At 49.5% G+C, this 14,267-nt stretch overlaps 1 protein-coding gene across 1 annotated transcript in view; it reads left to right on the forward strand.

Annotated features, from left to right (window-relative positions):
- LOC135249100 (ras-related protein Rab-26) overlaps positions 1 to 14,267 on the forward strand; it is a 66,622-nt gene that overhangs the window by 48,032 nt on the left and 4,323 nt on the right. The window lies entirely within an intron of this gene.

The following is a 14,267-nucleotide window of genomic DNA, read 5'->3' on the forward strand; positions in this document are numbered from 1 at the left end:
GTTCAGAGTAAGTACCTTGCTCAAGGGCACAAGGGCAACAGGGGGCAATCGAACCTGCAACCTGGGTTTCAAGCCCGGTTTCCTGTCCATTACACTACACTGCCGCCCAGTCAGTCAGTCTCCTTTGGGAGATTTCGGTGTGACGGAGGGGCTCGGTCGTGACAGGTCGCTCAGCAAGGCGGGCGAACTTTCCGGAGGTTTCAGTAAAACCGGTACTCCCTCCCGGCACGTCCGCCATTTCTGTGAGCTTTTATAGGAGTTTGGGAGCTGACCTTTCATTTTGGGTGTCCTTGAGTTTTGCCTGGTTGGTCTCTCTCCTAAAAATAAATAAATAAATAAATAAAAACAACAACAACAAGCAGAACTTATTGGCTGTGATGTCACTATGATATCCTTCCCTGCTGTTGAGGAAATGGGAGTTCAAGAAAATGGAGTTTGTGCCGACGGAAAGATGAAAGTAGTGGCGTAGCTTTGGCTCAGCTTCCTGCTTTCGACACCTTACTTGTGATTTCAGCTCTTGCCTGGCCTCTTGCCCCCCCCCCCCACTCTCTCTCTCTCTCTCTTCCTTTCATTTATTTCTGATTCAGCTTTCTGAACAGATTGTTTAATCACAGCTGTTGGGGAATCTTCTCCTTCTTTCTCTCTCTCCCTCTTCTCTGTTTTTCTCCTGCCTGCGTGTTTTGGCCCCAGGCAATGTGTACTAGGCTGTATGGGACTGGAGGTCTCTTGTTTCAACAGACACAATGCCAGTCCATTTCTTTGCCATTAGTCACATAAGATTTTAAATGACAGATTGGAGATGTTCAAAAGTCACACTTCACGTTATCAAAGAGCTTTATTCTATCAGGAAACAAGTGTTTTTATCACAATAACGCCAGACAAGATTTGGAACGTCTGGAAAAATAAGCCATGTTTTCCACTCGTCTCACCCGTCCAGTCTACCAGTGACCTTTGCATGAAGCTTGTTTATGGGGGCGAATTTGGGCAGCTGTGCCACTGGGAATATGTTCCTGTCTGGGTAACACTGTGTTGAGCACTTTTCTGAAAGTCGGTGAAGGTGTCTTTTAATGGCTGCTGTATTTATGTCCTTCTCTCACACACTCTGACTTCTGGTATTTAAGACCTTGTCCTGTATTCCTGTAACATCCTACTGTGTGTGTGAGGCAGTATAGCAGGGCTGCAGCAGAATCCCCTTCCCACTGTCTGTGTGAGGCAGTATAGCAGGGCTGCAGCAGTATCCCCTTCCCACTGTCTGTGTAAGACAGTATAGCAGGACTCTAGCAGTATCCCCTTCCCACTGTCTGTGTGAGGCAGTATAGCAGGGCTGTAGCAGTATCCCCTTCCCACTGTCTGTGTAAGACAGTATAGAAGGACTGTAGCAGTATCCCCTTCCCACTGTCTGTGTGAGGCAGTATAGCAGGGCTGTTGCAGTATCCCCTTCCCCCTGTCTGTGTAAAGCAGTATAGCAGGGCTGTACCAGAATCCCCTTCCCACTGTCTGTGTAAAGCAGTATAGCCGGGCTGTAGCAGTATCCCCTTCCCACTGTCTGTGTGAGGCAGTGTAGCAGGACTGCAGCAGGATCCCCTTCCCACTGTCTGTGTAAAGCAGTATAGCAGGGCTGTAGCAGAATCCCCTTCCCACTGTCTGTGTAAAGCAGTATAGCAGAGCTGCAGCAGGATCCCCTTCCCACTGTCTGTGTAAAGCAGTATAGCAGGGCTGTAGCGGGATCCCCTTCCCACTGTCTGTGTAAAGCAGTATAGCAGGGCTGTAGCGGGATCCCCTTCCCACTGTCTGTGTAAAGCAGTATAGCAGGGCTGCAGCAGAATCCCCTTCCCACTGTCTGTGTAAAGCAGTATAGCAGGGCTGTAGCGGGATCCCCTTCCCACTGTCTGTAAGACAGTATAGCAGGGCTGTAGCAGTATCCCCTTCCCTCTCAGGGCTCTGGGAGGGTGGGGATGGGGTGCAGATACAAAATGTCCGCCATGTTTTCTATTAACTCGAATCGGGAAGGTGAGAGCCTGGAGACAGGGGTGGATGGCTGATATTTTCATCTCTGGCTGGCTGCCACATACATAATGATTAAACTTTGAATGCTTCGTAAAATCTTTATTACCCCCACCAGAGGGCAATTCAGGCTATAGTCAGGCTCGGACATAAAACAAAACACCACCAGTTAAGGAATTCCAGATTCTGAGATTTGCATAAACTTTCCACAACTTGCTATGTGTTGCTATACATTGTTGATGATATGGTGTGTCCCTGTGGATAACAGCATCTGTAGTACAATCAAAATGATTGTACTATAATGTAGAATATTTATGATATTTATGTGGATAGCATGGTATGATGCCATAATTACTGTAGTGAAAAGATAAGCATTGATTTTAGCACTCACTGTAGAAAGGGTAATGCTTTTGATGTAACATTTAAAAGCTACTGTGATTCATTAGGTTGACATTCTCTTGAGTCACAATGTTAATGTGTGTGTGTGCATGTGTATGTATCTGCATGTGCATTTGACCGAATACATGCGCCTACATGTATAATTGATTAAAATAATTTTCAATACCTGCGAATGGTAATGCCTACATCTGCAGCATAAACACACACTGATGTGTATTTGCTCTGGTCTTTCATTGAGGGAAAGCACAGCTCCCAGTGTGAGAGGAAACATCTGGTTGTAGTTGTGCTTCAGGTTGTAGTTCTGGTTCATGTTGTAGTTGTGGTTCAGACTGTAGTTGTGGTTCAGGCTGTAGTTCAGGCTGTAGTTACACTTCAGGTTGTAGTTCTGGTTCATGTTGTGGTTGTGGTTGAGCCTGTAGATGTGGTTCAGACTGTGATTCTGGTTCAGGCTGTAGTTGCACTTAAGGTTGTAGTTCTGGTTCATGTTGTGTTTGTGGTTTAGCCTGTAGTTGTGGTTCAGGCTGTAGTTGCACTTCAGATGGTAGTTGTGGTTCAGACTGTTGTTGCACTTCAGGTTGTAGTTGTGCTTCAGGTTGTAGTTGTGGTTCAAGCTGTAGTTGTGGTTCAGGTTGTGGTTGTGGTTCAGCCTGTAGTTGTGGTTCAGGCTGTAGTTGTGGTTCAGGCTGTAGTTGCACTTCAGGTTGTAGTTGTGGTTCAGTAGCGCATAGTCAGAGGTAAGACCGTGTTGGAGTCGAGGTTAAACCGCCTGGGTGTGTCGAAGTGTCCTGAGCAGACACTACCTAAATGCTCTGGGGTGAAGGCATCAATTGTAACGCTTGGATAAGCGTAATATGCAGCCTACATTACAGATGTTGCACTTCAGGTTGTAGTTGTGCTTCAGGTTGTGGTTCTGGTTCAGCCTGTATTTGTGGTTCAGCTTGTAGCTGGGGTTCAGGTTGCAGTTGTGGTTCAGACTGTGGTTGTAGTCCAGGTTAACTGAGCTGTCCTGTTTAAGTCACCTCTGAAATACCTCCGAAAACCCTATTTAAAAAACCAGCAAAATTGAACTGCCTGTTCCTGATGAACGATGATGTCACAAAGCGGGATTTAGGGTTCTGGAACCCAAGAACAACAAATTGGAATTGCATTGGAGCGGAGGTGGTTCACGGCCCTTAAGCATTTATAACTTTGAAAATGACAAGTGCACTTTTTAAAATGGAAATTTGAAGGTCCGCATCCCTGAGGTTCCTTTGCCCATCGTGTTCGGGCAGGAGGCGTGGGACGGTCTGGGAGGCTCTGATTCAGACGGTGAGCTTGGGGAAAGAAACGCCAGCAGCGGATCTGAATTCCGTTCAGGACTCTTGTCTGCCAAAAAACAAACAAAACAAAAAAAATCGGGGGAACATTTGGAGTTGGCGAGAGGACCACATTTGTCACCGTCTCCTTGAAGGTACCCACGGCGTGACCTGTGAGTTGTTTGCTCCTCTAAAAGTGTGACCTAGACGGAGGGTGGCGGAACTTTCTGGATGTTTCATGGGGTGAGAACGCGGGAGAGGGGTGCGGGTGTGTGCAGCCTAAATGTGACGTAGGACCACCTGGCCCTTGTGTGTTTTACCTGCTGGAGAGGATGAGACATCGTAGCAAGTATTTCCTGCCTGTAGCAGCAGCAGCAGCAGCAGCAGCAGCAGCAGCAGTAGTAGCAGCAGTCGTAGTAGCAGCATCATAAGCAGCAGTAGAAGTAGCAGCAGAAGCAGTAGTGGCAGTAGTAGCAACAGCAGCAGCAGTAGCAGCAGAAGCAGCAGTAGCAGTAGTAGCAATAGCAGCAGCAGTAGCAGCAGAAGCAGTAGTAGGTCTAGTTGTAGCAGTAGCAGCAGAAGCAGTAGTAGGTCTAGTTGTAGCAGTAGCAGCAGCAGAAGCAGCAGTAGCAGTAGTAGCAATAGCAGCAGCAGTAGCAGCAGAAGCAGTAGTAGGTCTAGTTGTAGCAGTAGCAGCAGCAGAAGCAGCTCCACTCCTCTCTGTGAGTGACACAGTAGAAACTGGGCTCCTCTCTGTGAGTGATGGAATAGAAACTGGGCTCCTCTCTGTGAGTGACGCAGTAGAAACTGGGCTCCTCTCTGTGAGTGATGCAGTAGAAACTGGGCTCCTCTCTGTGAGTGACGCAGTAGAAACTGGGCTCCTCTCTGTGAGTGATGCAGTAGAAACTGGGCTCCTCTCTGTGAGTGACGCAGTAGAAACTGGGCTCCTCTCTGAGAGTGACACAGTAGAAACTGGGCTCCTCTCTGAGAGTGACACAGTAGAAACTGGGCTCCTCTGTGTGAGTGACGCAGTAGAAACTGGGCTCCTCTCTGTGAGTGATGCAGTAGAAACTGGGCTCCTCTCTGTGAGTGATGGAATAGAAACTGGGCTCCTCTCTGTGAGTGACGGAATAGAAACTGGGCTCCTCTCTGTGAGTGAGATAGAAACTGGGCTCCTCTCTGTGAGTGACGCAGTAGAAACTGGGCTCCTCTCTGTGAGTGATGCAGTAGAAACTGGGCTCCTCTCTGTGAGTGACGCAGTAGAAACTGGGCTCCTGTCTGTGAGTGATCCCCTGTACTTTGTCCAACCAGCCTTCCTGATTCTCGCTGTCCTCTGGGTATTGCATATGACACTGTTTTCCACTGCATTCCACACTGTGTGTGTGAGTGTGTCTGTGTGTGTGTGTGTGTGTGTGTGTGTGTGTGTTTTTTTCTTCTGTGTGTGTGCGTTTGGAGAAGAAGGGGACAGATGATAGCCAAAGCGGTACATATTCTAACCCCATCTGTCAAAAATATTTGCTGCCTCTGGATCGATCTGCTCATCCAGCCGCTGCACATCCCTGGCAGGGTTCCAACATGACGAATGTGCGTCCATGATGAAAAACAGGGGCACCTCACGCCCCCCCCCCCGCCGCCCTGCCCCGACCCGGGAGTCCGGCCGAAGGACCTCTGGAGCCTCTGATTGTTTTCGATTTCCTCCATCACCTCACTGGGGGTTAAAAAAAAAACAGAAGTACACACACACACTCAGAAACAGACATTATTTTACACCTCTTCAGTTCCCGTCGGTTCAGGCTGTCAGGCGGTATCGAGCCGCCTGGGTAACCGGCGTCTGGCGGACCAGCCGGGGACTGATCTCAGATCAGTTAGCTGCGTTTCAGACAAACTCATCTGACCCAGTTCAAATCCCCCCCCTTCTGTGTGGAGTTTGAGTGTTCTCCCCATCGAGGCCTTTTTGTGTGGAGTTTGTGTGTTCTCCTCGACTGTGCCTTTCTGTGTGGAGTTTGTGTGTTCTCCTCGACTGGGCCTTTCTGTGTGGAGTTTGTGTGTTCTCCTCGAGGCCATTCTGTGTGGAGTTTGTGTGTTCTCCCCATCGAGGCCATTCTGTGTGGAGTTTGTGTGTTCTCCTCGACTGGGCCTTTCTGTGTGGAGTTTGTGTGTTCTCCCCATCGAGGCCTTTCTGTGTGGAGTTTGTGTGTTCTCCCCATCGAGGCCTTTCTGTGTGGAGTTTGTGTGTTCTCCCCATCGAGGCCTTTCTGTGTGGAGTTTGTGTGTTCTCCTCGACTGGGCCTTTCTGTGTGGAGTTTGTGTGTTCTCCTCGACTGGGCCTTTCTGTGTGGAGTTTGTGTGTTCTCCCCATCGAGGGCCATTCTGTGTGGAGTTTGTGTGTTCTCCCTCAGGCCATTCTGTGTGAGTTTTTGTGTTCTCCTCGAGGCCATTCTGTGTGGAGTTTTGTGGTTTCTCCTGACTGGGCTTTCTGTGTGGAGTTTGTGTGTCATCCTTTGGTGTTCTCCCACGGGCCTTTCTGGGGTGGAGTTTGTGTGTTGTGTCTCCCCATCGAGGCCATTCTGTGTGGAGTTTGTGTGTTCTCCTCGACTGGGCCTTTCTGTGTGGAGTTTGTGTGTTCTCCTCGACTGGGCCTTTCTGTGTGGAGTTTGTGTGTTCTCCCCATCGAGGCCAGTCTGTGTGGAGTTTGTGTGTTCTCCTTGACTGGGCCTTTCTGTGTGGAGTTTGTGTGTAATCCGTGGCCGTGGACGGTGTCCTCCGGCTACTCCTTATCCTAACCCTAACCATAACCCACAGAGGTAAATGGGGGGGGGGGGGACCTGGAATAAAATCTTGCATGCTTCTGGAGTAATGAAGAAAATCCTGTAGTGCAAAAAAAAGTGGAATAACATGGTAAAAACAGAGGAATGCCATGCGAATGCCAGTGCAATTACAAGCTAATATAACCCAATAATGCAATGCATTGTTCCCAAAGTTTGTTTTTAATATTCTGCCGAATATACAGCTTATGTAAAAAGGGTACAGCAGCTGTGTCCCTAAGGGGATTAAAACCTGCAGCCTTCTGGTTGTGGATCTGGATCTAAGCCTCAGCTCGAGACAAGTGCAGCGCTATGGGTCGGTTGTCTTGTCCCCGTTTTCATGCACAGTTTGTGAGATTTAGAAGTGTGTTGCTCACTGTGGGTGACACAAGGTTGTGGATTTTGAGCTCTTTTACCTTTCAAACCCACCCTCCATCAGAAGATTGAGCCTTGGGGCCACAGCAAATTAGAAGTCAATTATTGCTATTTTTTAACTTTTCATTTTTGAAATATATTATATATATATATATATATATATATTTTAAATAACATTGATTGACTTTAAGTTTGCTTCAGCCCCGAGGCTCGATCTGCTGGAGGAGGTTGGGTTTGAAAGGTAAAAGCTCAAAGTCCACAACCTTGTGTCACCTGCATTACAGTTTAAAAAATACAGTTAAAAATAAACATTAATTTGCTTCAGCCCTGAGTCAAAAATACAAAGCATGTCAAAATACAAAGAGGTGTGGAAGGAAAAATAGGACAGAGGGGGCGGGGGGAAGAGAAAGATGTTTGATGTTAAAAAAGACCCAGGGGAGTGATTCAGAAGAGTCTGCCCCCCCCCCCCCCCCCCCCCCGTGGAGTAGAGGGGGCGGGGCCTAGCAGGGTGGAATGGGGAGAGGTGGGCGGGGTACAGTTTATCTTCTCAGGTTTCTCTCCAGTGGAAACAGGTCTGATTAAAGTTTACCTCAAAGTTTTATTTCAACATGAAGACGCAGAGGGTTTCTCTTAAAGTCAGTGGGGGTACCTAGGGTGTCCGGAGTTGACGCTGAGGACATCTGCCCAAACGTCAACATATGACGATGTTGGGAACGAGACAAGACTGCTCTGATGACAGTGCCCCTGACCCTTCAGCCGAACCCTAACACTAATGCTAAGGACTCATCGCCTGTGACAGAGATGATGTCCTTAATTCTGTGGTCTGTATGGCGTGCTGGTGATCATGGACAGACTTAACTACATCAGCACATTACATTACATTACATTACAGGCATTTATTATCCAGAGCGACGTACAACAAGTGCATTGGTTCACGATGTAGAGGTGCAAAAGAAACACTAGAGTGAAGTAAGGATCGTAGTGCCAGAAGTGACCACATCGAACAGGACTCCAACCCTGTAGAGTAAGCTGTTCAGCAAGCAAGAATCCTACCAAGTACAAACTAGCACTGGAATCACATCTAATCACACCTAATCAGACAAAAACAATCCTGCCAGATACACTAACATAATCATATTATCCTAACTAGGTACAGTGAGCTAAACTAGAGGCTAGGGAGGGGTGGGGAGAGGTGCAGCCTGAAGAGATGAGTCTTCAGTCTGCGTTTGAAGGTGGTAAGATTCTCGGCTGTTCTGACCGCCACGGGGATGTCATTCCACCAACGAAGGGGCAGAACAGACAGCAGACGGGAGCGGGAAGTACAGACGCGAAGAGGGGGAGGTGCCAAGCGTCCAGAGGTGGCAGAACGGAGGTCTGGCTGGGGTGTAGGGTCTGATGATCCTCTGGATGTACCCTGGTGCTGACCTCTTAGCTGCCTGGTATGCAAGCACCAAGGTCTTAAATTTGATGCGAGCCATAACAGGCAGCCAGTGGAGGTCAGTGAGCAGGGGGGTGACATGGGAATGTCTGGGGAGGTTGTAGACCAGACGTGCTGCAGCATTCTGGATGAGCTGCAGCGGTCTGATGGCGGATGCTGGCAGACCAGCCAGTAGTGAGTTGCAGTAGTCCAGGCGGGACAGGACCATCGCTTGAACCAGGAGCTGGGTTGCGTAGGTGGTGAGGAAGGGACGGATTCTCCGGATGTTGTACAGGAAGAACCTGCACTTTCGACTCACCGCCGTGATGATCTGGGAGAGGGACAGTCTGTTGTCCATCACCACTCCAAGGTTTTTGGCAGTGGGTGGTGATGACACCTCAGTGTCCCCTAGGGAAATAGAAAAGTCGAGAAGGTTAGAGGATGGAGCAGGGATGAAGATCATCTCCGTCTTACCTGGGTTCAGCTTAAGATGGTGGTTATCCATCCAGCTCTGGATGTCCCTCAGGCAAGCAGAGATGCGAGCAGAGACCTGAGTGTCAGAGGGCGGGAAGGAGAGAAAGAGTTGGGTGTCATCGGCATAACAATGATAAGACAGACCATGGGCAGAGATTACAGGACCGAGAGATTGGGTGTACAGGGAGAATAGGAGGGGACCAAGGACAGAGCCCTGGGGAACTCCTGTGGCAAGGGGGCGAGGTGCTGATACTGCACCAGCCCAGGTGACTTGGAAGGAGCGACCGGAGAGGTAGGACTCAATCCAGTCTAGTGCTGTGCCACAGATCCCCATAGCTGCCAGGGAGGACAGGAGGATGGGATGGTTGACGGTGTCAAAAGCAGCAGAAAGGTCTAGGAGGATCAGGACAGATGAATGGGAGGCTGCTTGTGCGGCGTGAAGCGACTCACTGACCGAGAGGAGTGCGGTCTCTGTCGAGTGGCCAGGTCTGAAGCCAGACTGGTAGGGGTCTAGGAGGTTGTTCAGTGAGAGAAAAGAGGAGAGTTGATTAGAAGCAGCTCGTTCAATTGTTTTGGATAGGAACCAAAACAATGCACCTTTACATGCATCCTGGAAGCCTTGACATTTCACAGTCATTGTAAGTGACTGATTTATACCTGGGGCAGCAGGTGAGGGGGGAGGCCCTGGCCAATCAATCAATTGCATTAATCAAACAGCAATCATAGAATAGGAAGCTGTAGGTTATGGTTGACGCTGAAGGCCAGATCTTAGTCATTTTTGCTTATCGCTCTTTTCTTTGTGTCCTGGAAGGAATGCAGGAATTATTCTTAGCATTTGAAAGTTTTTTTTTTCTTTTTCCTCCATGTTCCTCTAGTCTGCTGTAAGATTACAGGCTATTCACAGGAGGACAGGGGGTCCGGTGATTGGCTGCCACGCTCGATTGTAGTGCCGTTAATGGCGTTATGGTTCTTTTCATCACCGTTGGGGCTAAAGAAGGGTTTCCCGCGGCTCTCCCCTACTCTCAGCCATTCATCGGCCATCCCGTCTCCATGCCGACCGAAAACGGGTTTTGGAATGTCGCAGAAGATTCCGGAAGGTTGAGCCGCGGACTCATGCCGCGCTAGCCCGGACGGTGGGCACTTGTGTTCAGGTTCAGTTCTAAAGCTCAGTGTGTCCTGACTTGATTTTGCCGGTGGAGTCAATCACCTTCGAACCTTCGTCATGAATGTTCCGTGAAGGCTGGAGGCCATGAGATCTGTAGCCACAGAACTAGCCCGATACTGACCGGAAACCTCCTCGAAAAAAAGCCAGCATGCGGGACCCAAGGAACGCGGGAGTCAAGCGTCTGGTTTGCAGGGCTGCTGGGTGGTTCACTCGGGTAAGCCACCACGGTGTGGCACATTTTAGCTCCACAGGGCAATGCCCAGTTGGCGCCTGTCGTTGCCCAGAAAATTCCACGTTTCATGGCTCTTGGGCGACCCCTGCTGACCGATAAGGGCACTCGTAAGACTGCAGGTCGAAGCCGCGTATGGTCCTCCTCTGACTCCTCGCCCTGTGTGGTTGGCTTGGCTGTGGTTGGCGGTGCGAAAAGAAGCGGCTGGTTGGGCAGCGCGTGTTTCGGAGGAGGTCCATGGATGTCCCAGCGCTACCCAAACGGGCAGGGTGGTTTGCGCACGCTATGCGGCATTCCAGAATGGGGGCGGGAATTTGATTTGATTTATATACAGCCCTGACTTGCACAGCTATTTAAAAAAAGAAATACTGGTGTACTTACAGAACATCTGTGGTGGTGTTTCCTTTGTGTGTCAGGATGATTTAGTGGACAGGTTTTCCATCAGCCTGGTTATTTTAACAGTGCTGTCTCCATTGTGCAGTCCTCATTGAGGAAAGGCAATTAGACAGAGATAGATGCTGCACGGCACATCGCCTTGGCAGGAGTGGATGCGCAAGTTTAAGATGTGTTGTGGTTATGCTTCTTTGCTTTTTTTCTTTCAGGATTTTCTCATTTCCCCTAATTGGGTAAGAATTAGTGTTTCTGTCCACATTCTGTGCAGTGGGAATTATTGTGCCCAAGTTTAGATTCTCTTTTTCTCTCTCCCCCTCCCTCTCTCTCTTATCCTACCCCAACTGTGCATTTACCCTACCCCTGACTGCAGTTACCCTACCCCTGACTGTAGTTACCCTACCCCCTGACTATAGTTACCCTACCCCTGACTGTAGTTACCCTACCCCCTGACTATAGTTACCCTACCCCCTGGCTGCAGATACCCTACCGCCTGACTTACCCTACCCTAGTTACCCTACCCCTGACTGCAGTTACCCTACCTCCTGACTTACCCTACCCCAGTTACCCCCTACTGCAGTTACCTACCTCCTGACTTACCCTACCCAGTAACCCCTGACTGCAGTTACCCTACCTCCTGACTTACCCTACCCCAGTTAACCCCTCTACTGCAGTTACCCATAACCTCCCTGACTTACCCTACCCCAGTAACCCCTCTACTGCAGTACCCTACCCCCTGACTTTCCCTACCCCAGTAACCCTACCCCTGACTTACCCTACCCAGTAACCCCTCTGCACCTACCCTGACTTCCCTACCCAGTAACCCTACCCCTGACTTACCCTACCCCAGTAACCCCCTCTACTGCAGTTACCCTACCCCCTGACTTACCTACCCAGTAACCCCCCTACTGCAGTTACCCTACCCCTGACTTCCCTACCCCAGTACCCTACCCCTGACTTCCTACCCCAGTAACCCCTCTACTGCAGTTACCCTACCTCCTGACTTACCCTACCCCAGTTACCCTACCTCCTGACTTACCCTACCCCAGTTACCCTACCCCCTGACTTACCCTACCCCAGTAACCCCCTCTACTGCAGTTACCCTACCCCCTGACTTACCCTACCCCAGTAACCCTACCCCCTGACTTACCCTACCCCAGTAACCCCCTCTACTGCACTGTGCAGAAGAGGCTGCACTTCAGCCAGTTACACCTGGGCTCACCGTTCTCTCTTCCTTGTTGCCGTGGTTATTTGTTGCTACGGCAGCCGTACAGGATTCCGCTGCCATAAAGTGGGAACTTTTCTTCTCTTTTTGACATTGCTTGCTTTCTCCCTGCCCCCCCCCCCCCCCCCAGGTCTGTGTTTTTTCTCCCCAGGTCCTTATCAGAACAACGAGGCAGACTTTAAGGCCACGCTGAGTCATATTAATATGCATAAGGAAAGCTCACAGGGAGGCTGACTGGAGAACATTGAGTTTCAGGCATGGAAATCTGTGATTTGGTTTTTAGGTTGGGGGGGGGGGGTGCATATCAACCTCTGCGGTAAATAACAAGTGTGGGGAGGGAAGGGGGGGTGGAGGGTGTTACAGTCTGTTATTGTGCATTATCTCTGACCTCCAGTCCCTTATTGTGCGTTGTCTTTACCTTTGAGGAGAAAATTCGTCCTTTTTCAAAAGATAACAGATAGTCTTCCCACCTTATGTGCTTTTTCAGATGGGGGGAGAGAGAGATGGGACCAGAGCGCCGTGATGGGGCATCAAGCCCCCAGGTGCATGTAGGGACCTGTATGTGAATAGCAGCTGGCATTGGTCTGGGGGGGGGGGGGTTGGGGGGTTGGGTGAATTGCATCCATGTTAGTCACCCGCCCCCTAGTCCACTATTGCTGCCCTTCTTAGCAACTAACCAGGTGCCTAAAATGCCACTTCCTTGCGGGACAGGAAGTCCAGTGTGAAGTGCTCGCTCAGCATCTGGCGCAGTCAGCTGAGCGTACGCTTCAACCGTGAGAAGAGGCCTTGCAGCGAATGGTCCCGAGGACAGCGTTCTTGCAGAAATGAGACGTGCTGAAGAGCTCGCGGTACCATGAAGGCTTGGTGCGCCATTGGTCTGCAGAAAAGATTTATGGAGCGATGGCATAGGGATGGCTGTCGTTTATATTTTGCCCATACCAGTGCTAAAACGTGTTGGTGCCAGGAAGGGACATGGGACGCTGCCCTCTAGTGGACAGCGTCGGCTCTACAGGGTGGCAGCTGAAGCTCATTCAAATTAGCTGAACACACGTTGCCTAATTTATTTTTTATTTTTATTTTATTCATTTTTTTACAGGAATTTAGCAGACGCACTTATCCAGAGCGACTTACACAACTTTTTACATAGAATTTACATTGTATTCATTTATATAGCTGGATATACACTGAAGCATTGCAGGTTAAGTAGGCCTACCTTGCTCAAGGGCACAACGGCAGTGTCCCACCCAGGAATCGAACCCATGACCTTTAGACCACAAGACCAACTCCTTACCCACTATACTACACTGGCGCCTAACCATTGGGTCTTATTAAAAGTCCATGCTCTGAAGACTAAGGGTGGTGGTTTTCTGACGAAACTGCCAGGAGTTGGAGCTTGGGTGTTCGTCTGTGGACTTGTTGACTATGGTCGGTTATTATTCGATGAGCATTTTGGTTATTTGTGTTCCGGGCCTAATAAACAGCTATTAGCCAATTCGCTGCACTAACTCAACAGGGCGCAACTCTGTTTGGGTGGGCCGTCCTAATTCAAATTCATTGTGTGGGAAATACCGCGTTCTAATCACACGTTGTTGATCGCACACCTTGCATGGTTAAAAAGTGAGGCGAGACTGAGCGCAGCTAAACTGCTGCAGCAGTTTTGAAAACCCTGGCGGATACTTAAACACGCCCCGTTTCTGAGCCTGGTGTTCTGCGGTGTTTGGCTCGCGTCTCGGACTGAGCTCCGGTGCGGCGGGCAGCGAACGGGACCGATAAACACAATTACACCGACTCTACAGAAAAGAGTGTTTCAGAAACGAGACGCGTGGAGGATCTGCACCTCGCTGCAAAAAGAGAAGATCGATGTCCGCAGCGGCCCGAATTGCCGAGCGTTTCAGCCAAAGGAGCACTTTCTAGGGGACGGGCAGCCAAAATGACAAAGTGTAATGAGAGAAAAAGAGAGGGATACTAAGCCAAGACACCAGATTACAAGACTCAAGAACACAGGCGTGGAGCGGTTGGGTTCTGTACCTGGTTCTTTTGAGAATGAGCGCTGTATGCAGCACTGCGTGCACCACACGGGGTTCTCCTGGGTCAGAACCGGGTTCGGGTTCTCCAGTGGTTCCAGTGCAGCTTCACAGGCACAGGCCTGGACTTCACCCCTCCTGAAAAAGGAAGGCCTACTGAAATTATCTCACGTATTTAGTCTTTAGGCTTTTTTTTCATACGCTGAAAGGACAGGGAGCTGATTTATTTATTTCTTTATTTTCCTTGTTTGCTGTGGGTGTCTCCTGAATACCAATGAAAGGTGTGCTCTTGCTGGCTGATGTCCCGCCCCCCCTGCCCCCCCCCCCGAGATTAAATAAGGGAGCCCAAATGACGGTCCCTCGCCTCTCCTATGATGGTACTTTGCTGTTTGTTTCGTGTATGTCTTCTATTTCTAAAAATGCTTTTTTTTTTTATTGAGATAAAATGAGGTGATGCCAGCATGCT

The sequence above is a fragment of the Anguilla rostrata genome, chromosome 2, assembly GCF_018555375.3.
Source record: "Anguilla rostrata isolate EN2019 chromosome 2, ASM1855537v3, whole genome shotgun sequence".
NCBI classification, from domain to species: Eukaryota; Metazoa; Chordata; class Actinopteri; order Anguilliformes; family Anguillidae; genus Anguilla; species Anguilla rostrata.